The sequence below is a fragment of the Lissotriton helveticus genome, chromosome 1_1, assembly GCF_964261635.1.
Source record: "Lissotriton helveticus chromosome 1_1, aLisHel1.1, whole genome shotgun sequence".
Taxonomy (NCBI): Eukaryota; Metazoa; Chordata; class Amphibia; order Caudata; family Salamandridae; genus Lissotriton; species Lissotriton helveticus.
This window is the reverse complement of record NC_136057.1, coordinates 1,210,004,498-1,210,031,535: the sequence shown is the minus strand read 5'-3', so window position 1 is coordinate 1,210,031,535 and position 27,038 is coordinate 1,210,004,498.

Below are 27,038 nucleotides of genomic sequence, written 5' to 3'. Positions count from 1 at the left end.
GTGCTGCATTGTCGCTGTACCCAGGATCAGCGATACCATGGCACGCGGGAAAGGCAAGATTCCTTCTGAAGCCTGTGACTGCAGGCAAGAGGAAACACTTACCTGAGGCTGGCTTTCCATGAGCTTCTCAGTTCCTTGCTGCTGCTGGGCGCTGCTGGGCTTCTTGCAGGGGGGCTTGACTCAAAGAGGGTAATACATTGTCTGAAAGTTTGCAAGTGTGTCTGGCCTAGTTTTACTTCCTTTTCCAATATGGAAATGTTTACTTTAGTTTAAAGTAAGTTTCACATCTTTAGTTTATCATCGGGTTACCAATCCAATCAATCAATCAATCAATCAATCAATCCAGATTTATAAAGCACAGCTAATCGTCCGCAAGGGTATCCAGGCTCTGAGGTCCAAGCTGCTTGGGTACCATTGCAGCGCCTAGACGCCTTCAGGTCAAAGTGCGCTATATAAATAAATAAATAAAATAAAATAAATACAATAAATTGGTTGAAGAGCCAGGTGTTGAGTCTCCTTCTGAATTCCTGAAGAGAGGGTGAAGCCTGGACATGGAGGCTGTTCAGGACTTCGAGGTGAAGTAGGAGAAGGAGCATCCTCCACAATTGCTTCGGCAGATGCAGGTAGTGTGAGCAAGGGGCAGGAATGCTAATTGCAGGAGTCAGGAGGGTTGGTGGAAGCTCAGGTGGTGGTTGATGTCTGCTGTTCCTTGGTTGTGAAGGGCTTTGTAGGCTTGAATCAGAATCTTAAAATGCCAGCTCTTGTGAATGGGGAGCCAGTAGATTTTCTTAAGGTGAGGGGTGATGTGGGCCCATCTAGGGAGATCAAGGAGGAGTTTGGACATTGAGTTCTGAATTCTCTACAGTCTCTTCAAGGGGTGCATGGTAATCCCTGAATAGAGTGCATTGCCGTTATGCATGTGCCTGATGATGAGGCCTTGAATAATGGTGTGTTTGGTGGAGACTGGGAGCCATTTGAAGATATTTTGGATCATGTGCAGAGTGAGGAAGGAGGTGGAGGAGACTGCAGTGATCTGGTTCTTCACGGTGAGTTTGCTGTCCAAGATAATGCTGAGGATTCAGGCATAGTCCATAGGGGTGGGAGAGGGTCCCAGTTCAGCAGACTACCAGGAGTCGTTCCACAGGGAAGTTTTATTCCTGAATATCAGTACCTCTGTCTTGTCTGTGTTGAGCTTGATGCCGTTGTTTTGCATCTATTCAGCAATGTTGATTATGCACTGGTGGAATTTGGCCCTTGTGGTGGATGGGTCTTCAGATAGAGAAAGGATGAGCCGGGTATTGACTGCGTTGGACTCCATGGTTTCTGATGATGATGGCAGGAAGTTCTTATAGGCATTGAACAGAGTGGACGGTGCAAATGGTGTTCTTGGGCTCGGAAGTAAATGGTGTAAGGCAGATTCTCTGTGTTCTTTTGGTGAGGAAGGATGTGATCCATTTGAAGGCGTTCCCTTGGATTCTGATCTGAACAAGCTTCTTGATGAAGCTGTGGTGGAACACAGAGTTGAAGGCAGCTGAGAGTTTGAGGAGTAACTGAGCAGCAGATTCTCCCTGCGATCAGGAGAGTTCTGATGGCAACAGTGGTTGCAATGAGGGCAATTTCTGTGCTTAGTTTCATGCAGAATTCAGATTGGTATGCATCCAGAACATTGTTGTTCTTGAGGTATTCCATGAGTTGGTGGTTGATGGCCTTTTTTAGGACTTTGGCAGGAAAGAGTAGCAGGGTGATAGGCGGGTAGTTCTTGAATTCGTTGGGGTCGGAGGGTGGTTTCTTGAGGAGGGGTTTGACTTTAGTGTGTTTCCACTCTTCTTGGAAGGTGGCCGAGGTGATAGATGTGTTGAAGATGGCTGTGAGCTTGTTGCTGATGGTCCTGTTGCTTTGGTTGAGCATGTGGTGGGAACAGGGCTCTATAGGTGATCCTGAGTGGACAGAGTGCATTATGTCAGTGGTGTTCTGTATGGTGAGCTGGTCCCAAGAGTTGATCTGGTGGCCATAGATTGTGACTGTGGGAGTCAGAAGGCTGAGGATGTTGTCAGCGGCGGGTTGGGGTTTGAAGTTTTTGTAGATGGTGGAGATCATGTAATTTAAGAAGGCCTCCAGGGTGTCGCCAAGCTCTTGGAAGGAGATGATGATGATATCAGTTGCTGCAGGGTTGTAAAACTTCTTGACAATGCTGAATAGTTCTTATATCTGGTTGGACCTGGCTTTGATGAGGTCGGCTTGGGTATTTCTTCTCGTCTCTTTTAGGAGACTTTGGTAGTGGGTGAGTGATGTCTTTAAGGTGGTCCTGTCAGTGGGCTCCTTGCTGGTGCGTAATTTCCTTTCCAGCTGCTAGCAGTTTTGTTTTGTTGTTCTCAGTTCTGACGTGTACCAGCTCACGTATTTTGTAGATCTCTTGAGTTTGGTGGGTTTGATGGGGAAACTCTATCATCTCAGTCGGAGATCCAGGTCGTGAAGTTCTTGACCACCTATTCAAGATTAGTAGTGGTGTCCGGGTGGGAGGTGTTAAGGGAAATGGTCTATTAGCATTTGGATACTTTTTTACAGCTGCAGTGTGAGGTGCTGGACAGTCTGTTGGTACTGCTGGGGGCTGCTGTGAAGGTGAAGTGGATGAATGAGTGGCCCGTTCAGGAAACCTCAGTGACATGGCTGTACTTGACTCTGTTGTTGGCTGTAAAGATAGGGTCCAGCGTGTGCCCTGCGATGTGTGTGGCTTCCATGACTAGCTGGGCGAGGCTGATGTTGTTCATGCTTTCAAGAAGGTTGGCTGTGTTGGCATTATTGGGGTAATCAAGGTGAACGTTGAGGTCTCCAAGGAAGATGTATTGTTTGATGTTGATGGCTTGAGGAGCGATGAACTTTGGATTGGCATCGCAGAAGCCGGGGCATGGTCCTAGAGGTCTGTAGCCGAGGGTGCCTCTGATGGTGGTTTTGCCGTCTGCTCTGAGTTGGAAGTTGTGGTGTTCTATGATTGGGGTGGTGTCACCCATTGTGGTGGGGTAGTGAATGGGTTCTTTATGGATGATAGCGATCCCACATCCATATGAGGATTGTGACCTGGAGTGTTTCATCATTTCCTGTTCCTGTTTATTTCATGCATAAGAACTCCAGACCAGTAGGAGGGTACATCACAATGCAGCCGGGTTCCTTTAGCAGTATTTTACTCTTGCTACATCCTGATTCCTGTTTCTAGTGGTAAAAGGTGTCTCTTCTGGTATTCTCGCATGCCTGCAGATTCCTCCATTATCCTTTTGAAGTTTTTCATTTTCAAGGAGGTTTGTCATGATTATGTAACTTTCCCCCTAAAATTGTGACAGCTTCTCAGTGGCATCTTTTTTTCCCATGCTCCACTTGTGTGAATATATCATGACTTTAAGAAGTAGTCTATGTACCTCAGATACTCCACGTTCCAGCTCCACGAGTTAAGTCGACATCCAGCTTTAAACACGTAATGCCATTCCACCTTGTGCCTTCAGACAACCCACCAAAGTTTTTTAAGACACCACAATGTAATCCCTCTTCTTAAATTCATATCTGGCTCCCTTCCTCGTATACACTTTATGTCATACATCCTATCCATTCTCTCAGTTGTCCTCCCTTTTCTCATTCTTAACATCACATTCACCCCCACACTCCACCTACCTCCTGCTCTAGTGTTTCCTTTCTACATAAGCACACTAAACCATTCTCCTTCCCCTGTAATCTAATCCTCCTTTGCTGGACTTGATTCAGAATATAGGGCCAGATGTAGGTGTTCAAATACCGGTCGGAAACGGCAGAAAATACCGATTTTCGGCCGTTTCCGACCGGTATTTGTACATTGGCATGTAGGGGTTGCAAAATCATGCAGATTCGGTAATTTTACCGAATCAGTAATTTTACAGAATCGGTAAAATTACCGATTGGTAAAATTACAGAATCTGTAATTTCTGATGTAGGTAGCACTTTAAACAGTGCTACAGGGCCTTTAGAATTCGTTATTTACCACCTAATACCATTGGGTGGTAAATAACGAATTCCTGTGTACATGCACATCTGTGCATGCACACCTGTGCCATGTGGCAAACCTACATGCCCTAAGGGTATGTATGTGTGTCACATGGCACATAAGCCAGAAACAGGGGTGTAACAGGGTGTCAAAGTGACACCCTGTCCCTCTTGGTAATTCGGTATTTTTATTTGCTATTGATTCCTATGGGCTTCAAGGCCCATAGGAATCAATGGCAAATACCGATTCGGTAATTACTGAATCCTACTGATTCGTTAAAAATTACCGACTTTTTACCTACATCCTATTTACCGATTCATAAATACCGAATCGGTAAAATTCGGTATTTATAAATCGGTAAATAAGATTTACCTATATCTAGCCCCAAGTTATTTCTGGTAAATATTGATTTGTCCAAACCTAGAGAAGCTGCCTAACCTGATTTGAAGCAACGTTTTTTTGCCTGTGCCCAGCACAACTGAAATGTTCTTCAGTTGCATTATATTTCTTTTTTTAATTAAATGCATAATTTTTTTAAGTGATGGTACACAAAGCATGAACAAGCAGAGCAACATTGATAGCCGAGAAATCTAGGTTGCAATCAGTAACAATCATCAGTGATGGAATTGACTTTAACAAATGTCTCAAATATAAATGCATAGTGCAGAGGGACGCAGTGAAAGGTACATCATGTGAAGTCGGTGTCTGATCCAGGTCCTGTATCAGCTAAGGGGCTGTCCTCTCCCAAGTGGTGGGGGGCCTCTTTGTGCATAAGGGAGTATAGCACAGCTGCAGTAATGGGGTCCATGAGCGAGGAGAGATAGGGGACTGAGTGGGCAGATGTCAGTTGGGCGGCTGCGTAATGGCAATAACTCCCAATAAAGAGTTGGTTGTTAGCGGCGATATGCCGCATCACACAGTCAATTATTGAGCTTATGGGTGGTCCAGTTTCCCCAGTGCATATACAATCTGCGCTTTACCAAAAACAAAAGCATTGCTGTAGGATGTCAGACACCATGGGGGACCTCCTTCATGTAACCTAAATAGGCCACCGGGAGAGTCCTACTGGCCGGTAGTCAGTGATGATGGCAATGGTATAGTAGACAGTGGTCCAAAGATGGATCACTGCAGGACAGTTCCATGCCAGGTAAAGAAAGGAACATCACAAAGTAAAAATATGGATTAAGTGTTGAAAATTTCAAACACTGTCCCCCAGTCACAGATATGGGATTAATCCATTGTTATTTTGCTTGCTTTGTCACGCTGGTTTGGACCCAGTCATAGGCATATCAGTTTTGACACTGCTCCCCATGGGAACAGTGCATCCCGAACTGACAAACCAGGTCCTCCCTGGACTGCAAACAAGCATCCTTGGACCAGTTTTGGGGTATCACCCCTCATCAGCCAGGCTAGCTTGAATCTGGTGGCGCTGCAAGCAAGGCACCCACGTCTTGGCATACCTTTAGCGACTAAGGGTGCACATAGAAACATCAGAAAATAAAATGATATATGTAGTGTTGAGACATTTCAAACACTCACCCCCAGTCACAGATCTGCACACTGTGCATCCTTAGAGAGGCCCATGTGGTATAGCTGAGTGGTGTACAATACGATGGAGAAAGTGAAGATGTAGCAAGCACATCCTATAATTGTGAAAGAATGCCTTGGTCAGTAAACAGCAACATCGCCATTGGCACTGAGTAAAAGGGGGATTGAGGCCGCCACCCAACCATAATATGCTTGGGCAACAATATAGGAGCATTGGTCTGCATAGTCATGTTTAGGAGTGTTGTCAATTTCTGAGAGGAGGGTGTTGTCAGTAGCATGTCCAGTGCATGACTGGTCGAGGACAATTTGGAAACATATCATATAGGGCTATAAAGACTGCCTTTAGTCTATAGTATGTTTGTGAAAACACCATATGGGCTATGCTGCTGGAGTGTGGCTATATGTTGGAGTGATAGGAATTTCTCAGCCAGAAAAAGTCACGCATGGTAAGGAGCTGCAGCCTGTTGAGCCAGTAGAAGAGGATGACCCTTTAAAGGTATATTGGGCGGGTAGAGGTAGGGTGCACACACAGCTGCAGAAAGTTTCACCCTGAAAGCTGAAGTACATTGTGACTACAAAACAGCCACAAACATGAAGATGTCGCAGTGGCAGGATCTCTGGATTGATACACAGGGGAATAGTGCATGGCACCTTGGCGAGGAAAAAAGGTTATCAGGTTACTGAAGCGTATTATTTGAAGAGTGTGGGTTCTGAATATTGAAGCAGGAATATTGAGGGGTCTCAATATCAGGACCAAAATAATAAAATAAAAATTGTTGAATGGTAAGTAGGTATGGATTTTCTATACCTAACTCTATATATATGAACCTTGACAATAGGTATATCTTCAATATATATAGATGTGAAGTTAAGAACAGTAAATGTAAACCATCCTCTATGTACTTACAGCCTCAATATTTTGGAGTTAATATTTTGGTTATAATATTGTGACCTTGTGAAATTCTTGGTTTGATATTGCAGACTACAGTCATCTGAAGAGCAGGAGTTGTTCTAGATATTTGAGCTCTGAAGGTGAGCCACTCTTAGCAGTGGAAGTTCAGCCACTGCACATGTGCTGCAGAGGACTGTAAAGCTGCCCTTTATTTTTCTGAAACACAAACAGTGTGTACTGTGAACTTGTGAAGCTCACAAGTATTTATTTCAAAGATATTCAAAGTTCAAGATTCTATTACTGAGCAAGATCCAATTATTTACTAAGACCACAAAACACTAATTCCTGGAAACATCTTTCACTTTCTTAATTGAATAAAAACTGCAATTGGTTTCTAATCTTTAGATACTTTGTAGTACATTTACAAAGGAATAATGCCACCAGAATGTCACTTTTAGTGTTAGCCACTAAAATATCTGTGTTATCCCTGATCAGTACTCCTGCGACCAATTTAGGTAGTAGTTAATTCTCCGTGAGCTTCATAACATATTTCTTTAAAATCAATTTACATAATGCCGTTTTTTAAAAAGGCGTTACTGTTGTAAAGCCTTTTTTTGGTCTACTAAAGTGTGTGCCGAGGGGCAAACACTTCGTACTAATAAATCCGAGATAGATGAGGGAACTGTTCCGCATTTACAATGATGGCATATATTTTCGCTAACGTTCCTACAGTTATGGCGTTTTGCGGTTGTTAAAGAACCTTTGTGCACCACGTGTACTAATAGGAGGAGTCATGATGTACTGCAACTTCGCCCTCCGAAAGGTATCATTGCTGTGTATATTTCAGATAACATAGCCACCACATTGTGTGGTTGTTCCCATTGGAGTATGAATGGGCATTGTTATGAGAACTTTCCTTTTTTACTCTGTGCTCACAGGATAGCAGAACATAACAGTGGGCACTTATCATTAGAAGTGGTATCACACTGTCCTCAGTGGTCTAAGCTAAGAAGGACCACTGAACCTGGCAGCCATCCGTGTGGTGGTACAGGGTTTATACAGATTGGGGATCTTAAGATAGGTGACTCCTTGATTTATTGTTGGTCTGTATTTTTTAACAGCATGCTGAATATTTGCTAAACTAAATAATTGAAACAGCCAAGTTCACCAATTATATGACAGTGGAAATATATAATTAGTAAGTATTCATATTGGAATCGGTGTTCTGTTGTTGGATTCTTGTACTCTGGATAGTTGGTCACCTTTGAAAAGTGTTCTCTGTGCTCATGTTTGTCTCTTTTTCTCCTTTTCTCACAAGAAATTGGTGTTGGAGAAAGGTTTAGATTTTATGTAAAACTCATTGGCAGCCTGAGTAAGTAGGGGTGATATGAGTTTCTTGACACAAGGTTTGTGGGATCATTTAAGTATGACTGACAAAGAGCGGTATTTGATGTAAAACGTTAAAGCAATGATAATTATGAGGATTTTTCTGGATATTAAGTATTGTGGTCCAATCAATGTATAAATTGTACCAATTCATATATTTCATATGGGCACGTTCCTCATTGTTTCCATACCTTTTCAGATCCCCCCCCCTGGGTTGAACAGCTTTTTATGGTCCTATATCTGGCAGGTCCTGAGGAAGGTGGCATTTCATCGTTCCGTAGACACCGAAACGTGTCGACCATTGCCTTTCAGATCCTGCTATATGCAGTTGTTGTATTTGGTCACCAAGACTACTATGCCATTCTCTAGTTGGCTTCCTAGATATACAAAATAGTGTGGAGGCTGTTGAGAGAGTGTAAGAGTATTGTATGAATGAGAGTGTGTGAATTTGTTGTTTGTCTCTCCACCTGGGGATATCCTTTATTTATTATTCCATTGTAATTTTCCACTGATTTGTGATTATACAATTGTCTGAATTATAATGTGTTGAGTTGTTTATATACAGTAAATATTCAAAAAAAGAGAATTATGATGAAAACACTTTTGATAAAAGAAATGAAATAAAAAAATACATTTTTGTTAAATTGTATGAGCACTTTGTTATCAAGGGATTCTAAGCTCACGTTTTCAATTTGTGCTAAATCAGTGAAAAGGAATATAGGTCTAGAGGGAGACTCTCTTCTTGCTGTGTCATATTTTCCCCTCTTCTCCCTGACCTTTTATTTATTTTTAGAGAGGGTCCCTAATACATTGCATACCACACACTTTTGCATCATGTTCAGTTATTATACATTTCAGGAGTCGTGATTGATTGTGCCTCTTGAGTGATTCCTTTTATCTTGTACTGTTTGTATGTTATTAGAGTTTTTGCATCTCTGAATTTTTTAGCCTTATTAGTTACCTTTTATCTGGTACTGTTTGCATGTTATTAGAGTATCTGCATCTCTGTAATCTTAATTAGCACAAGTTAGTTATCATTATTTATTTCAGCGTGTCCCTGAGAGGATTGTGTTTATCTTACTTAAACATGTGCATTTATGGTTTTAATACCTGAAACCGAACAGAATATTTTGATTTGATTTGAATGAACAATACCAAAAGTTCACTCATGTTCCAACAAATAACAGAATGATAAAAGCACCTTTTTCATCTACAATAATAAGAGATACTTTCTACACAGCCTGGCCAAGATAAAAGCAATGTGGAAATTAGAAAGGTCTCAGGAGCATACCTTTCAATAACTCAGACAATATAGGGCCTTGGTGTTTAGTATAACCTTCAACTCGTATTACCAAATACATCAATAATATTGTGAGAAAGAAAAGCATCCAACTGATGACGCTCTTGAAAGTTCTATCCATCCATAGTAACAACTTTTACACCCCGTGGTATACTAGTACTTTGTTCAAACCAAGCTAAACTCCTTTGTGTTTAAAAGGAAAAATCTTTTTAAATGTATTCTTGTAAGGTTCTTAATAAACACAGAGTTTTTTTTCTCACAGCACAACATATTTATACTGTTTATTATAAAGGATTGTGCATGAGTTTTTAAAGGAACCATAATTTACTCAATGTATTTCTTAGTCCATAATTTTACCCCTTCGTCAGGAGAATATTACAATTAAGTATATTGATTTCTGCAGAGATCATAAACACCACAAGAGCATGGACACACATCTCTCAAACAAATGTCCTAAACATTTGATTTAAATCATAAACACTTTTCATAGGTTACTGTCATGAAGGAGAATATATGAAATCAAGCTGTAGGAACTGGTCCTAAATCTTAAACTGGACAAATACATCATTGTTATATTAAAGCATTGTCACAACACTCATTCATATATAGTTTGTGTGTTCTTAAAAAATCCCATGATATGCCCATCTGACATACCACTTAGAATGTGTCTGCTGCTGCCTCTGTGGTGTGCCTCTCCGTTATCATATGAAAATGTATTTGAGAAAACAATTATTACCCATATATAGCTCTCACTATTCTTAATTGCGTCCGTCACACCACTGACGCAGGTGATACATAATAAAAGAAGCATTGGGTATCATAAAGGCTCCCATAGTTATGATTTGCTGGTATTACTGCTACCACTTATGCTCATCAACCATATCTTCATTACAATCATTACAATAAATTCTTATAGCCATAAGGCCCATTTGGTCAAAATCTCAGAGTTGTTAAACGTACTTTGTTTCATATCTAGATAATAGGACAGCAGAATTGTCTCCTCAGTCAGGTATTAATACTTGCTCATCCACTTCAAAATGTTTTGCCACATTGTGATGACTATGTACATAATGTAATGATAAATGGGCTTTCATATCTGTAATCCTAATATTTGAATTGTGATCATTTTATCCTTTCCAAAGCCTTGAGAGGCTTTTTGCCCGCTAAATAAATATTTTGAATTGTGGAATATATGTTAGCATTGCATGTCACCGTTTATCTTAGATCATACGTTTATAGCTCAAAATGTGGCTATACCAAGTACATTAGTTCTTCGATTCAGTGTGAAAACTTTTAAATTATAGGAAAGTAATCCTATTGTTCTATTTTGTGAACATGTAATTCTCCATTACTTTGAATAACATAAATGTTAAGATCAATGGGATTAAACTTACCAGTGGTGATATTAAATTGCATTTCCAAACAATACTATTGAGCCACTTGTGAAATGAAATTCAGCTCAACCACTGTGCCTTTCTGAAAGCCTATAATCAACTTATATTTTCCAATCTAGAATTTAATTTCTAGAATTATGGGGCAGATGTATTAAGCTATTTTTTAGTCGCAAACGCTGCGCATCGCTAAAAAACAGCGTTTGTGACTAAACAATGGGAAAATGGTATGTATGTAGGAATTAGCATCGCAAAATAACTAATCGCTATTTTTGCGATTACTTATTTTGCGAAATTAAATAATCTGCGAATTTTCTTGCGATTCCTTATTTTGCATGGTGCTTCTTTTGTGAATTTCGCAATCTAGAAATGGCAAAATAAGAAATCGCAAAGAGATGTTTGAAAAATTTGCAAATTGAGAAAACATGAAAATTGCAATTACCAATAACTACATGCAGGTGGTAACTATTTGGAAAGTATAAAAATAAACCCACAATGCAATGTTAACTTCCAATATTTTGGGACTTTACCTGATAGCCAGGAGGCTGCGTATCCAAGCCCTTGCACAGAGGAGACAGAGACCGGAGAGAATATTCAGACTGCGCATTACGCTGTTCCAGCAGACAAAAGAGGACATCTATGACAAATACAGACTTCACCAACACACTATTTTGGACCTCATTGTAGAATTGAAACCTTTTTTGGAGCATCAAACAGGCAGGACACATTCAATTCCTACTCATATGCTGGTATTGTGCTCACTCCACCTTTTGGCTTCTGGATCTTTCCAAAGTGTTAATGCAGAGGTTGGTGGGGTGTCCCAGAGTGCTCTGTCACGCTTCTTTCATGCCTTTCTGGATGCAATGATGAACAGGCTACAATATAACATCTACTTATCAAATACCCAACAAGCCATACAAGAGACTAAACTGGATTTCTATCAAATTGCACGTTTCCCACATGTGATTGGTTGTATTGATGGCACCCATATTGCCATCACTCCACCGAGTGGGCTGGGGATGCTCAGACATGAGTCCCAGGCTCTCCACACCACTGGAGTCAAGCTATCCAGGCTGAAGAAGGCTGATAGCCAGAAACCGGTCCTTGGATGCTTGATTCCGGTCTGGGAAAGACATGGCTTGGTAGTTCGGACTGGACTGTTCCCATGAGGCACAGGGTCAGAGCTGATTTGCATATAGCCAGTGTCTAACCCAGGGTGGTGTGGAGTGCAAAAAAACGATGGATTTAGGCCCAGATCCTTGTACTGGGGTGAATGTATGACATTGTTCTACATTCTGTCCATCAATTGTGTTTTTTGCAATTTCACCCCGAGTGGGCTGGGGATGCTCAGACGTGAGTCCCAGGCTCTCCACACCACTGGAGTCAAGCTATCCAGGCTGAAGAAGGCTGATAGCCAGAAACCGGTCCTTGGATGCTTGATTCCGGTCTGGGAAAGACATGGCTTGGTAGTTCGGACTGGACTGTTCCCATGAGGCACAGGGTCAGAGCTGATTTGCATATAGCCAGTGTCTAACCCAGGGTGGTGTGGAGTGCAAAAAAACGATGGATTTAGGCCCAGATCCTTGTACTGGGGTGAATGTATGACATTGTTCTACATTCTGTCCATCAATTGTGTTTTTTGCAATTTCACCCCGAGTGGGCTGGGGATGCTCAGACGTGAGTCCCAGGCTCTCCACACCACTGGAGTCAAGCTATCCAGGCTGAAGAAGGCTGATAGCCAGAAACCGGTCCTTGGATGCTTGATTCCGGTCTGGGAAAGACATGGCTTGGTAGTTCGGACTGGACTGTTCCCATGAGGCACAGGGTCAGAGCTGATTTGCATATAGCCAGTGTCTAACCCAGGGTGGTGTGGAGTGCAAAAAAACGATGGATTTAGGCCCAGATCCTTGTACTGGGGTGAATGTATGACATTGTTCTACATTCTGTCCATCAATTGTGTTTTTTGCAATTTCACCCCGAGTGGGCTGGGGATGCTCAGACGTGAGTCCCAGGCTCTCCACACCACTGGAGTCAAGCTATCCAGGCTGAAGAAGGCTGATAGCCAGAAACCGGTCCTTGGATGCTTGATTCCGGTCTGGGAAAGACATGGCTTGGTAGTTCGGACTGGACTGTTCCCATGAGGCACAGGGTCAGAGCTGATTTGCATATAGCCAGTGTCTAACCCAGGGTGGTGTGGAGTGCAAACAAACGATGGATTTAGGCCCAGATCCTTGTACTGGGGTGAATGTATGACATTGTTCTACATTCTGTCCATCAATTGTGTTTTTTGCAATTTCACCCCGAGTGGGCTGGGGATGCTCAGACGTGAGTCCCAGGCTCTCCACACCACTGGAGTCAAGCTATCCAGGCTGAAGAAGGCTGATAGCCAGAAACCGGTCCTTGGATGCTTGATTCCGGTCTGGGAAAGACATGGCTTGGTAGTTCGGACTGGACTGTTCCCATGAGGCACAGGGTCAGAGCTGATTTGCATATAGCCAGTGTCTAACCCAGGGGGGTGTGGAGTGCAAAAAAACGATGGATTTAGGCCCAGATCCTTGTACTGGGGTGAATGTATGACATTGTTCTACATTCTGTCCATCAATTGTGTTTTTTGCAATTTCACCCCGAGTGGGCTGGGGATGCTCAGACGTGAGTCCCAGGCTCTCCACACCACTGGAGTCAAGCTATCCAGGCTGAAGCAGGCTGATAGCCAGAAACCGGTCCTTGGATGCTTGATTCCGGTCTGGGAAAGACATGGCTTGGTAGTTCGGACTGGACTGTTCCCATGAGGCACAGGGTCAGAGCTGATTTGCATATAGCCAGTGTCTAACCCAGGGTGGTGTGGAGTGCAAACAAACGATGGATTTAGGCCCAGATCCTTGTACTGGGGTGAATGTATGACATTGTTCTACATTCTGTCCATCAATTGTGTTTTTTGCAATTTCACCCCGAGTGGGCTGGGGATGCTCAGACGTGAGTCCCAGGCTCTCCACACCACTGGAGTCAAGCTATCCAGGCTGAAGAAGGCTGATAGCCAGAAACCGGTCCTTGGATGCTTGATTCCGGTCTGGGAAAGACATGGCTTGGTAGTTCGGACTGGACTGTTCCCATGAGGCACAGGGTCAGAGCTTATTTGCATATAGCCAGTGTCTAACCCAGGGTGGTGTGGAGTGCAAAAAAACGATGGATTTAGGCCCAGATCCTTGTACTGGGGTGAATGTATGACATTGTTCTACATTCTGTCCATCAATTGTGTTTTTTGCAATTTCACCCCGAGTGGGCTGGGGATGCTCAGACGTGAGTCCCAGGCTCTCCACACCACTGGAGTCAAGCTATCCAGGCTGAAGAAGGCTGATAGCCAGAAACCGGTCCTTGGATGCTTGATTCCGGTCTGGGAAAGACATGGCTTGGTAGTTCGGACTGGACTGTTCCCATGAGGCACAGGGTCAGAGCTGATTTGCATATAGCCAGTGTCTAACCCAGGGTGGTGTGGAGTGCAAAAAAACGATGGATTTAGGCCCAGATCCTTGTACTGGGGTGAATGTATGACATTGTTCTACATTCTGTCCATCAATTGTGTTTTTTGCAATTTCACCCCGAGTGGGCTGGGGATGCTCAGACGTGAGTCCCAGGCTCTCCACACCACTGGAGTCAAGCTATCCAGGCTGAAGAAGGCTGATAGCCAGAAACCGGTCCTTGGATGCTTGATTCCGGTCTGGGAAAGACATGGCTTGGTAGTTCGTACTGGACTGTTCCCATGAGGCACAGGGTCAGAGCTGATTTGCATATAGCCAGTGTCTAACCCAGGGTGGTGTGGAGTGCAAAAAAACGATGGATTTAGGCCCAGATCCTTGTACAGGGGTGAATGTATGACATTGTTCTACATTCTGTCCATCAATTGTGTTTTTTGCAATCACTCCACCAGTAGCCACAGAATATGTGTATAGAAATAGGAAAAGTTATCATTCGCTGAACATTCAGATGGTGTGCAATTCAAAGTACATTATCCCTGATATTGTGGCAAAGTACCCAGGCAGCACACATGATTCCTTTATCTTTCGCCATAGTGGAATTCATAGACGTCTAAGTGCTGGACAGTTTTGAGAGGGATATCTACTAGGTAAATGTACCAGAAACTTACAGTCATTCACACAACAATTAACCTTTGATGTAACACACACTCACTCTTTCTTTTTCATCATGCAGGTGACAGTGCCTATGCAGTGCGTGATTTTATTCTTACGCCATATTTGAATCCATCAAATGCCAATGAAAGAAGATATAATAGGGCACACCGCTCAACCCGTGGCGTCATTGAACGCACATTTGGAATTTTAAAAAGCCATTTTCGTTGCATACACAAAAGTGGTGGAGCATTACAATATAATCCAGGAACATGCTGTAAAATTGTAAGTAGCTGTGCAATGCTACATAACATGGCTATGAGAAAAGGGACTGAAAATGAAGTGAGTGACTCTGACACATCTGATGATGATGACATACCTCCACCTAGAAGGGCTACTGCAGGAGTAGGAGCTACTGCTGGCCGTCAAAGACGTACTGAGATAACACGCAATTACTTTTAGGCGAGACAATGTATTTCAAAACATGTAATGCACAGTAACATAGAAATGTTATCAACAGAAAAAAACAATAGAATTGGTAAATGTGTAACTACAAAATATTAAAAGCAAAATGTCATTTTTTGCGCTTGTGGCTTTGAGCAGAGTGCTGCACAGATTCAATGCTCCCCATGGCTGCAGAAGTTCCGGCATTCGTACCACTCCTGCACTGTGTTAGCTGTGACGTAGGAGTGGGGTTCCTACTACTCCTACTGGAGGTATCCTCACTGTCTGCTCCTTCAAATAGTGCGCTTGCACCAGAGTTTGCTGTTTGGAGGATTTCCACAGCAGATGTGATCTTGTCTAGGCCTTTGGCAAAGTTCTGTGTGCAGTCACTTTTTTCCCTTTGCATATTATTGCTGCGCCTTGTGAAATTACATGTCACAGTGCATAAACTGTTTATGGCTTTTGTGTACCCATGTATTCTAACATGGGCACGGTGAGCTGCCCTGTTGCATGATGTTTCACTGTTTTCTATAGCCAAACATAGTCTGTCCATAGATGCAGCCATTACTCTCATGCCATCTCCCATGCTTTTTTGCTTTTAATTCAATTTGCACAGCTGCCTATTGATGGAACGGAGGGCCTTGTGTTGTTGGCGCTGCACATGGAGCATGTCTTGTTCTAACCCAGTAAAGAAAGTAGGCGTTTCCACATGTCCACTGCTGCTCCTAGATCTCTCCAAACTATACACACGTGGCCTCCTTTGTGCATGTCCTTGCTCTTCAGGAACACGAGGGACCACTGTGTCCAGAACACTCTCTCTTGCACCACCTTCATCAATTACATCATCTTCTAATGGAGGCAGAGGGGCCACATATCTGCGCTTTTTGCGGACAATGGGAGTTGACACAGTCTCATCACTGCTACCGCCTTCTGCAGCTGAAACATCTTGCAGTGGAGATTCATTTCCCTCAATTCCATCTCTGGAATGTCTTGCATGTGCTGTGGATGTAGATTGAGACATATGAGTTTGTTGTATGAAGTGCTTTGTGAACATAATAAAGTGTTTCTACTTTAAATTACACATCTCTGGTAGTGCATTTCAGTCTTCCTTTCAACAGCACTATGTGAATCTGTGTTTCATTGATGTCAAACTCAACATGTAAAAGGGAAACTACAACTCCCATGATGTATTGATACCTGTATGTACATCTGTGTACCATAACTTGAACATTCATACCGCTGTGTACTTGTACTAGTTTAAAGCACATGCATTTCCCACTACTTTAGACACATACAATCATGCAGCTTACCTTGTGCAGTTTGTGAAGGGTCTGAGCTGTCTATCTCAGCCACATCACTCACACTCTCAGGCAAGAGAGTGGCTTCCACTAGCTCCTCATGTGGAGTAGGCTGCGCTGCAGATGATGTCCCACCTCCTGTCTTGTTTGCCTCCTTCAGTCTTTCGGCAACCCTTTCCTTGGACCTCTGGTGCATATCATACCATCTTTTGCGCAATTCCTCGATGGAACGGTTGGTTACACCAACTGAATTTACTTTCTGCTGTATGTCCAGCCAAATTTTCCTTTTTCGTACTTCTGGCACTTTCAGTGCTTTTTTGCCAAAAAGCAACTCATGGCTGCAAGCCATCTCTTCTATCAATATTTCTTCTTCTTTTTCTGAGAACTTGTGCTTCCTCTTCCTTTTCTCTCCTGCCATTCCCTCCTATGGGTTTTGAGACTCCATGTCGGTGCAAGCAGGTCTGCTCAGCTTCCAAACAATTTTCCAACTGCCACTGGGTGTGGCTCAGGCAAGCAGGTGTAGGTAATCACTCCCACTTCCTCACTGTGATGTCACCACCCTGTTCCTGCATTGCAGATTCCCGTTTTTTGCAATTTCTTAATTTGCAAATTTCGCAAATTAAGAAATCGCTAAATATTCTGAGAATAATTTGCGAATTTTAAGAAATCGCAAATTATTCGCAAAAACCTACATACATCGCGTTTTGCGAATCTGCATTTGCGAATCGCAAAATATCGCAATTACAGATTCGCAAAGCACACTCTTGATACATTTGCCCCTATAACCCTTAAGTGCTTTTTCAACATCACACTAATAAGCTTTAAAAAATAATGCAGCAGTGGGTTGGGGTGGTAAGCCGCCAGAGACAAAGCAACATAGAGAGAAGGATGCATGTGGAGGGAGAGAAGGACAAGCGAGAGACACACAGACAACGGAGAGTGGGCTGGACGGGATGCACACAGACCATGGAAGGTGGGTGAGGTTGCACACGGACAATACAGAGTGTGGGTGTGGGGTAATGGGGAAGCAAATGGACAACATAGGGTGGGTGGAATGGGGAAGCAAAGGCACAACATAGAGTTTGGAAAAGCAAGAAAGGCAATGCAAGGTGGGCGGCTGGGAAAGAAGCAAGAATGGCAAATGAGTGAGGAAGGGTGAGGGGAGAAACACGTTGGTGAGAAAGAAGAACACAAAGTGCATGAGGGGACATCCCAAAAACACATGCAACTCTCATAGAGTGCTTGGTTAAAAATAAAAAATAGCATCTGTAAAGGAAGCAGAGGAAAGACATATGTAATGGGTCCATGCTCCAGGTGAGGGACAATTCCATAAATAGAAGGAAAGCCCATGGACTGACAAATACGAAGCAATCAAATGAGAGTGATAATAAAGCCAAACAGTGGTAAGCAGTGGGTCTGCTCTAAGTCTCTGTAAATTAACAATATGTCTCACATCAGACTGTGCTTGTGTTTTCATAGGTGAGATGCAAACAATTTGGTTTTACTATGAAAACATCTCCCACAGCTTCAGTACAGAGGGTGAAAATCAAAAGCCAGCTGAAGAATTGTTAAGCAAGCAAGCCAAGCACAAACAAAAGAAAATATTAAGACGTGAAAGACTTCAGGAATATGCTAACTTCAGAGAATTCAAAACCATACTACACCTTTATATGTGGAAATTCAAGCTCATAACAAACAGCCACTCTTAAAACTATTCACTGGCTCGAGGTAAGGCGACTTCTGAGATCATTCCCGTCCTGTACACTATATACTGTTTATTCAAACCAAATCAAGTTCAAAACTATAATTTTCAAAGTCGTACAGCTCTGGTATGCCCTTGGTTCTGCCTTCAGGGCCTTGCAAACCATAATTCCTTTAAGAAGAACTTATAAATATGCCTCTTCCTGGACTTTCACCAGCCATCACAATTTGTATTTCTTGTTCAGCACTACAGTATTCTGGTTCAGTGAGGCACACCGATTCCTGTTACAGTCACTCAGGAACTGTAAGCGTGGCCTGTTTGTCCAGGCTCCCTGATATGTAACCATGCATTTACATTAACATTAATAGCCAATACTAACCATGTGGCCCCACTGGTTAGCGGTGGTCACAAGGGCCAAAGCCAGTCTGTTCTCCTATCTGCCACTCGGGAGGTTTATCCGATCCGCACTCTCCTGTACAAGAGCATCATCTCTTCTACCTTCCCCCAGCCTCGGACTGCCCCTCTCTTGCCCTCAAAGGAAGAATCACAGGTGGGCAATCTTCCATGAGGACCACTAGGGCAAAGGCCAGCCAATATTGTAATATGACCACTAGGAGAGAGCTTGCTGGAGGAGGGGCTTCCATCTCTGCTACTTGGGAGCTTGGTATCAAGTCCCAGAGCCAAAACACTATCCATTTTCCTCCAGAAGCAACACCGTACATTTTGGTCCTGGGGAATGTACCTGTGTTAAAGCCTGGCTCCACCAAAGGTTTTAATCAGTTAGAAAATAAAGTCTTGCATTGGCTGAATAATAACACAATCTTGTAATTCAGAGTAGAGAGGCATATCATCATGGTCCAGAGGGTGACCTGGATAGGAGGGTCTAAAAATAGCAGTGGCGGTTACTGTGTAATAATCAATTTCAATCAGCCATGCGCTCTATCAATTGAATTCACAGACTTACTTTGTGGCCTTAATTTTCAGCAACATATTTCTGTAGCAACTCATAATAAAGGTCACATTCTCGACCAGGTATGGACGGTAAACCTGGACATTTCAACTCCCCTAGTTTATCCTTGTACCTGAGCCGATCATTCCTTTATCTCTTTCTCACTGAAACTCTCCCTGCCCACCCGTCCTCCACTGGTGTCGAATTTCTCGGCACGTAACTGGAAACACGCTGACATCCCCCATTTTCATTCGATCCTATCAGCCACACTCCCCAGTGACAATTCTGATCTAAATACCCAAACCACCATCTTGGATCAATGGCTGACCCTAGCTGGCGACGTGGTTGCTCCCGTGAAAATCATCAGATCCAAACGCCCACATGACGCGCAGCGCTGGTTCACTGAACAACTAAAAGTGGACAAATTACTTCTCAGACAAGCTGAGCGTCGGTGGAGGCGAAACTATGACCCCTCCCCCTCCCTAAAGACCATCTATACCGACCTATTAAAACTATATAAACAATCTATTATTCTGGCCAAATCCTCTTACTATTCCCAGAAAATCATCAGTTCAGCCTCAAAAACCAAGGATATTTTTTCCATCGTTGCTGAACTCTCTCTCCCTGACCGTGTCATGGCCCAGCCCCAACCCTCACAGGCTCTTTGTGATTCCCTCAATTCATTTTTCATAGATAAAATCATTACCATTAAAAACAATATTCCCCCCCCTTCCCCGTCCAATGTCTGTGTCCTCCCTCCCCCGAACCCTTGCTGTCTGCATGAATTCCCTCCAATTTCTCTGGTTTAATTTATCTCTCTATTATATGTAGTCAGCTCCGGTTCCCCCAATGATTTTTGCCCTCCACAAATCCTGAGGGATGCTTTCCTGGCCTGTCCAGGCCCCCCATTAGACCTGCTTAACCATTCTCTCGCTACAGGCTTTGTCCCCGATGCTTTAAAAAAAGCTGCTGTAGTACCCGTCCTTAAAAAACCCGGCTCTGATCCAACTGTATTAGGCAACTATCGACCTATCTCCCTCCTCCCCTATTTGGGGAAGGTGCTGGAGACCTATGTCACCCGCTGCCTAAGCGCCTTCATTGAAAAAACTCACTTCCTAGATGACCAGCAGGCCGGCTTTAGACTGGCCCACTCTACGTAAGCAGTCGTTGTGGCTGTTATGGATGCGCTTAGACTGGGGGCCGATAAGAACCTGGCCCAGGCCTTGGTGTTACTAGACCTGTCGGCCGCTTTTGACACGGTGGATCATGTTATCTTGATCGACCGTGTCAGAAATGCGGGTATCCATGGCCTGGCCTTCACCTGGATTGGGTCCTTCCTTCAACAACGCTCTCAATCGGTCCAACTCTCCACTTTCTCTGCCCCCCAAACGTCACTTTCCTGTGGTGTCCCCCAGGGTTCCGCTTTATCCCCCCTTTTATTTAACCTGTACATGCAACCCCTTCTAGCCTCTCTTTGTCACTCTCCTGTCACCATTTTCAATTATGCAGATGACCTGCAACTAATTTTTCCCATCGATCCCTCCCCTCTCTCTTGCTCTAATTTTCAATCGATCATGCTTACCATCTATGAGTGGATGAACTTCAGCCATCTGAAGCTCAACCCCAGCAAGACTGAGTTGGTCCTGACCGGTGGGCCCACAAACCCTTGGAGTTCTAACTTTTGGCCCCCAGCTCTTGGGTCCCCCCCCTGCCCAGTCAAGCCTTGGTGTCATCATTTCAAGTGACTTGTCGATGAGGCCTCAAATCAACTCCGTTACCTCGGCCTGCTTTTATCACCTACGCAGAATTGGTAAAATCCGAAGGTTTATATCCCTAGAGGCTCTCATACTTGTTATTATGGCCCTGGTCACTTCGCGCATTGACTATGCGAATTGCCTGTATGTGGGGATCCCCACGTACCACCTTCATCGGCTTCAGCTGGTACAAAACCGGGCTGCACCGTTTTCAAATCTCTATCTGCTCTCGCTCCTGCCTTTATTTCTCTTAGTCGCAACCGTCACATTCCCTCACGGCATCTCAGGTCATCTGCTCACAATCTTTTGATTACCCTCAGGTTCAAACGGAAGAAGCATGGCGGTGCCTGTTTCTCCTTCCTTGCTCCTTCTACCTGGAACTCCTTCCCCCTTCCAATCCGGCTTACTCCTGACTACATCACTTTCCGTAAAAACCTGAAAACGTATCTGTTCCAATTAGCTTATGAATAGTCCCCTACTCACCTGCTCCTCCTCTCCACTTGTCTCTGAGCGCCATGAAACCAATTGGTGACCGTGCGCGGTAACACATTTTTTTAACATAACATAACTTAACAGAGCTAATCAATCACCTGGCCAGCCTACGCACTACCATGGGCCCTGTCACTTCCATCACAACCCTTTCTTTGGATTTTCCAACAGACCCACATGGCCTGGCCCCAACCCCAAGCTTATGGCACCCCAGGAGGCCATCCTGCATAGTATTTCAGGGCTGGCATCAGGCTCCTTCATCTGTCCAGGTCTCCAATGCTTTTGCACTCTTGGGGCTCCTTGATAACTGTGATTTACTCAAAGGGTCAGTGACTGCGATCCCCATGGTTTCTTCACTGCAACAGGACTCCTTGCACTAGTTGGATCAAGGCAACCCCAGAACTCTCTCTGGGGACATTAATCATTGCAACTTTATCTCTTAGAACATAGCCAGTTTGGCAAGCAAGATTATAATTCCAGAGTGGCATAGTTTTGTTCAAATGTTTGATAATATTTGTTTGCAGGAGACTTGGGCTATTGACAACTCCTTTTTTTAGGAAGGGTACAAGTCTTTTATTGTGCCTGCAACCCCTTAGAGAGCTGGCCGACCCAAGGGGGGCTCGCTGTTTATGTATCACTTAATCTAAAAGGAGGTATTGCTGAATTGAACACAGACAATTCCTGCCTGCAGGCTTTGATATTTTCCAGAGGGTCTAGCAGATTACTGCTTTTGAATTTTTATAAGGTTCTCTCATCCTTCCCTGAGGTTTGCAATATATTGCGTTTAAGCACCTTTTTGACTAATTTTAATGTTTCCACTTGCCACACCTTCAATATTGTCTTGGTGGGAGATTTCAATGTCCCTCCTTGTGGGGATCCAGGATTGCAGAGTATAGGGAGTTCTTCCTGTCCCCGCCACTCTGGCGCACATTTCTAACATAGTGGCCAGGGTGACAACCCCTATACACTGGTATGTGACTTCCACCTCCAATCAGCAATGGCAAATTGGACCAAGAGGGTCATACCTCCCACATTCAAAGGCCATGGCAGTGATTCTTTTATCAACTTTATCTTTGTCTCCACCACTCTTTTTTACCTGATATCTAACTTTTCTACTAATGTAAATATTCATAGCGATCATTATCAGCTATGTCTTAAAGCCAATTGGCCTCTATTGGGTTTGAAGAAGGGGTGTGGGGGAGGTGGCACACTACAGCCTACACACTGAGGTAGAAGGCTCAAATTCCAGGTTCCTTTCACAAGACACTCCTAGCCAAATGCCAGAGCGAAACCCAGATTTGTATGGCTGCACAGCTGCAGCTGGACATGACAATTGTCAAAGCTTTTGAATCTATTTTTTGTGCTATTGCTGGGAAAATGATGGTTCCCTCCCCAAAGGTCAATGTGACAGGGCACCAAAATGGTTCGACTCAGCATGCTCATGTGAGGCCAGGAGGTTTAAGGAAGCACTGCATGCCATTCCTTGAGATAGGGTCTTAGTTAAATCATACAGTAAGAAGTACAAAGTAGCCCTCAGGAAACATAAGGAAGCTTTGAAGAAGGATGACTGGAGTAAGCTCATGGAAGCCAGTACAATTAGGAGCAACACCAAGTTCTGGAGTATTGTTAACTGTCTTTTCCTGGGAGTAGAGACAGCAAACCTCTGGATGCCCACATCACAGAGAATGTCAGCCTTTTCGAGGGTGTGTTTGGGGGCACTATGGTTCAGGGCAAATTCTGCGGGTGGGTATTCAAAATTCAACCTTGACAGTCTCGGAGGCAGAAGTGAGGAGAAGAATAGTTGGTTTGACCCAAAATCAGGCCCCAGGACAAGATTAAATCCCCCTGACCTCTACATGTCTAACACGGAGTTCTGGGCACCGGTGCTCACCTCCGTTATTAACGTGGCTGTTTGGTCTGGTTCCCCCGGCCCCCATGGCCCACTTCCATTATTGTCCTGGTCATGCAAAAAGGAACAGAGATAGCACCCATTGCTACAGGCCCATCTCCTTTTTGGACAGAGTGGTTAAAGTGGTCAGGCGGATCCTATTAGAAAGGCTATCCAAATGGGCCCTAGAGAATAGCTTCATGTCAGATGCCCAACATGGCTACTGTTCCGGCCGCTCAACTATAGACCAATGCCTGAATATTCTGGTGATAATGAACAAATATACAGTTGCTCGCTCTGGTACCATCTTCCTACCTTCATGGACCTCCTCTGCGTTCGATTTTGTGCACAGATGCAAGTTGTGGCAGACATTGCTTTCCTTGGAGGTAGACAGGGACATAGTTCTCTTCTTACATATCCTCTATCGAGACTCCAAGGCAGCTGTATGTTACTCGGGTGATCAGTAGGTCTCCCGCCTGTTCCCTATCCTGAGTGAGATCCGCCAGTGTTGTATTTTGGTCCCTTTTTTATTTAATGTATACATCAATACCCTGGAGAAGACCCTCCTGAAGACCAAAGCGGACTTTCCTCAGGTGAGACGGCGTGGCCTTCGAGTTCTGCTGTATTCAGATGACACATTTTTAATGGCAGGACTAAACTGGGCTGGCAATCGCTTTCAAATTCTTTTGTCCAATTCATAGGGGAGCAGAATGTGAAGGTCAATAATTCCAAGTCCTATATTATGCAAGTAGTGGCCTGTTCCAGCAGACCATACACCTTCAAGGTAGGGTGTACCACGGTCCCAAGGTCGAGCGTTTTCTCACACCCGGGGGTATTGCTAGACGATAAAATGAAATGGGGGCATCAACTTACCCGTAAGAAAAATGACCTTATCCAGGAGACTGCAGCCGTATTTAATTTTGCCTATAGAGTTGGAAATTGATCGTGGGGGCCCTATTAAAGCTTTACAGGGCCAAGTGTATTTCAAAGGCACTATATGGCAGTGGAATTTGGGAGTACACCACCAGAGATGACCTTCAAATTGCAGAAAATACGTTTTTGAGACTGCTTTTATCCGTTCATCAGGACACCCCCTTTTTCACTGTACTTGAGGAGCTTGGTATGACCTATATTACTGACATAATAGCATATCGCCTTGTGTCTCTCTCGTTACAAATCTGGGCTGGCAAGGAGAAAACTCTAAATACAGTGATTTTAAAAGATTGTCAGGCCCTCGATCATGCCTCCCAAGTGTCATGGCTCAATTACATCGAAGAGAGCCTAACGAGCATGGGTAGAGGAGATCTTTTCACTAATCCCGAACTGACGAATAAAAAGGATTTGAACTTTAAAAAGGTGGCCTTCTTTGTATAACAGACTGTGGCAGAGGGAAGAGAATTAGCTTTTGAAACTTAGTGTACGTCTCTTCATCATGCTAAGAATCACCCAGATGGAGAAGCAGAACTTACTGGAGTTCATAAACGCATATGGCAGATTTCTATTGACTATGTTCCGCCTTGATCTTTTTCACCTTCTCCTCGCCCACCCTACGGGTCAGAGCAAGGGTCAAAGTTTGCTGTCCTGTTGCTGCGATGGAAAATCTCCACAGGATATGGTCCATTTCAATATGTTTTGTACTTTTTATGAAACCCCCAGAAAGTCTTTTTTGATTCTGCATCTGAAAAAGGCCTACCTTAGGCAAGTGTGACTCGCTATAATTTTTTACAGATGCTCACGGGTAGCACTGTTTTTTTATGTGCTTAACTTTTTAAAATCTGAATTCACACTCAGGTCTAGCTGTAATTAATTTAGCCTGCTTCCTCACGCCCTTTATGGCACCACGCACTTTTGCATCATATTCGAATATTATACATTTCAGGAGTCGTGATTTATTATACCACTTGAGGGATTCCTTTTATCTGATACTGTTTGTATGTTATTAGGGTTTTGGCATCTCTGTATTTTATAGCCTTATTAGATTCCTTTTATCTGGTACTGTTTGTATGTTATTAAAGTATCTGCATCTCTGTAATTTTAATTAGCACAAGTTATTAATATTTAATTCAGTATGCTACTGAGAGAATTGTTTTCATCCTATTTAAACATGTGCATTTATGGTTTTAATACCTGAAACCGAATAAAGAATATTTTGATTTGATTTGATTTGACAAGACCCAAAGTTCACTCATGTTCCAACAAATAACAGAATAATTAAAACACCTTTTTCATCTACAAAAATAAGAGATACTTTTGCCACAGCCTGGCCAAGATAAAAGCAATGTGGGAATTAGAAAGGTCTCAGGAGCATACCTTTCAATAACTAAGACGACTAAGACAATAGGTGTTTAGTATAACCTTCAACTCGTATTCCCAAATACACAGATAATATTGTGAAAAAGAAAAGCATTCAACTGATGAAGCTCTTGAAAGTTCTATCCATCCATAGTAACAACTTGCACACCCTGTGGTGCAACAGTACTTTGTTCAAACCAAGCTCAACTCTTTTGTGTTTAAAAGAAAACATCTTTTTAAATTTATTCTTGTAAGGTTCTTAATAAACACAGTTTTTTTCTCACAGCACAACGTATTTATACTGTTTATTATGAAGGATTGTGCATGAGTTTTTAAAGGGACCATAATATCCTCAATGTATTCCTTAGTCCATAACTGTATTTCTTCTTCAGGAGATATTACCATTCAGTATATTGATTTTTGCAGAAATCATAAACACCACAAGATCATGGGCACAAATCTCTCAAACAAATTTCATAAATAATTTAAATCATAAACAACGTTCATGGCTTACTGTCATGAAGGAAAATGTATGCAATCAAGCTGTAGGAACTGGTCCTAAATCTTAAACTGGGCAAATATATCATTCTTATATTAAAGCATTGTCACAACACTCATTCATATATAGTTTGTGTGTTCTTAAAAAATCCCATGATATGCCCATCTGACATACCACTTAGAATGTGTCTGCTGCTACCTCTGTGGTGTGCCTCTCCGGTATCATATGAAAATGTATTTGAGAAAACAATTATTACCCATATATAGCTCTCACTATTCTTAATTGAGTCAATCACACCACTGACGCAGGTGATACATAATAAAAGAAGCATTGGGTATCATAAAGGCTCCCATAGTTATGATTTGCTGGTATTACTGCTACCACTTATGCTCATCAACCATATCTTCATTACAATCATTACAATAAATTCTTATAGCCATAAGGCCCATTTGGTCAACATCTCAGAGTTGTTAAACCTACTTTGTTTCATATCTAGATAATAGGACAGCAGAATTGTCTCCTCAGTCAGGTATTGATACTTGCTCATCCACTTCAAAATGTTTTGCCACATTGTGATGTCTACGTACATAACGTAATGCTAAATGGGCTTTCATATCTGTAATCCTAATATTTGATTTGTGATCATTTCATCCTGTCCAAAGCCTTGAGAGGGTCTTTGCCCACATATGAAATATTTTGAATTGTTGTATAAGTGTTAGCATTGCATGTCACTGTTTATCTTAGATCATACGTTTATAGCTCTAAATTTGGCTATAGCGCAGTCTTTTCAAGGTCGGCTGCTTAACTTATCAAGCCCTCAGCGACCAAGGTCCATCTTTCATTGCCTCTCTTCTTCACTGTTACACTCCCTCCCAAGCACTTCGCTCGGGTGGTCTTAATCTGCTCTTCTTATGCCCTTTCAAGTGGAAGAGGCTTGGGGGCTTAAGATTTGCGTCGCAAGCCCCCCACTTTTGGAACTCCCTCCCGCTTGATCTCCGTCTCACCTCTTCTTATCAGTTATTCAGGAAAGCCCTGAAGACGTGGCTGTTTTCTCAAGCATTTGATTAAAGTCTCCC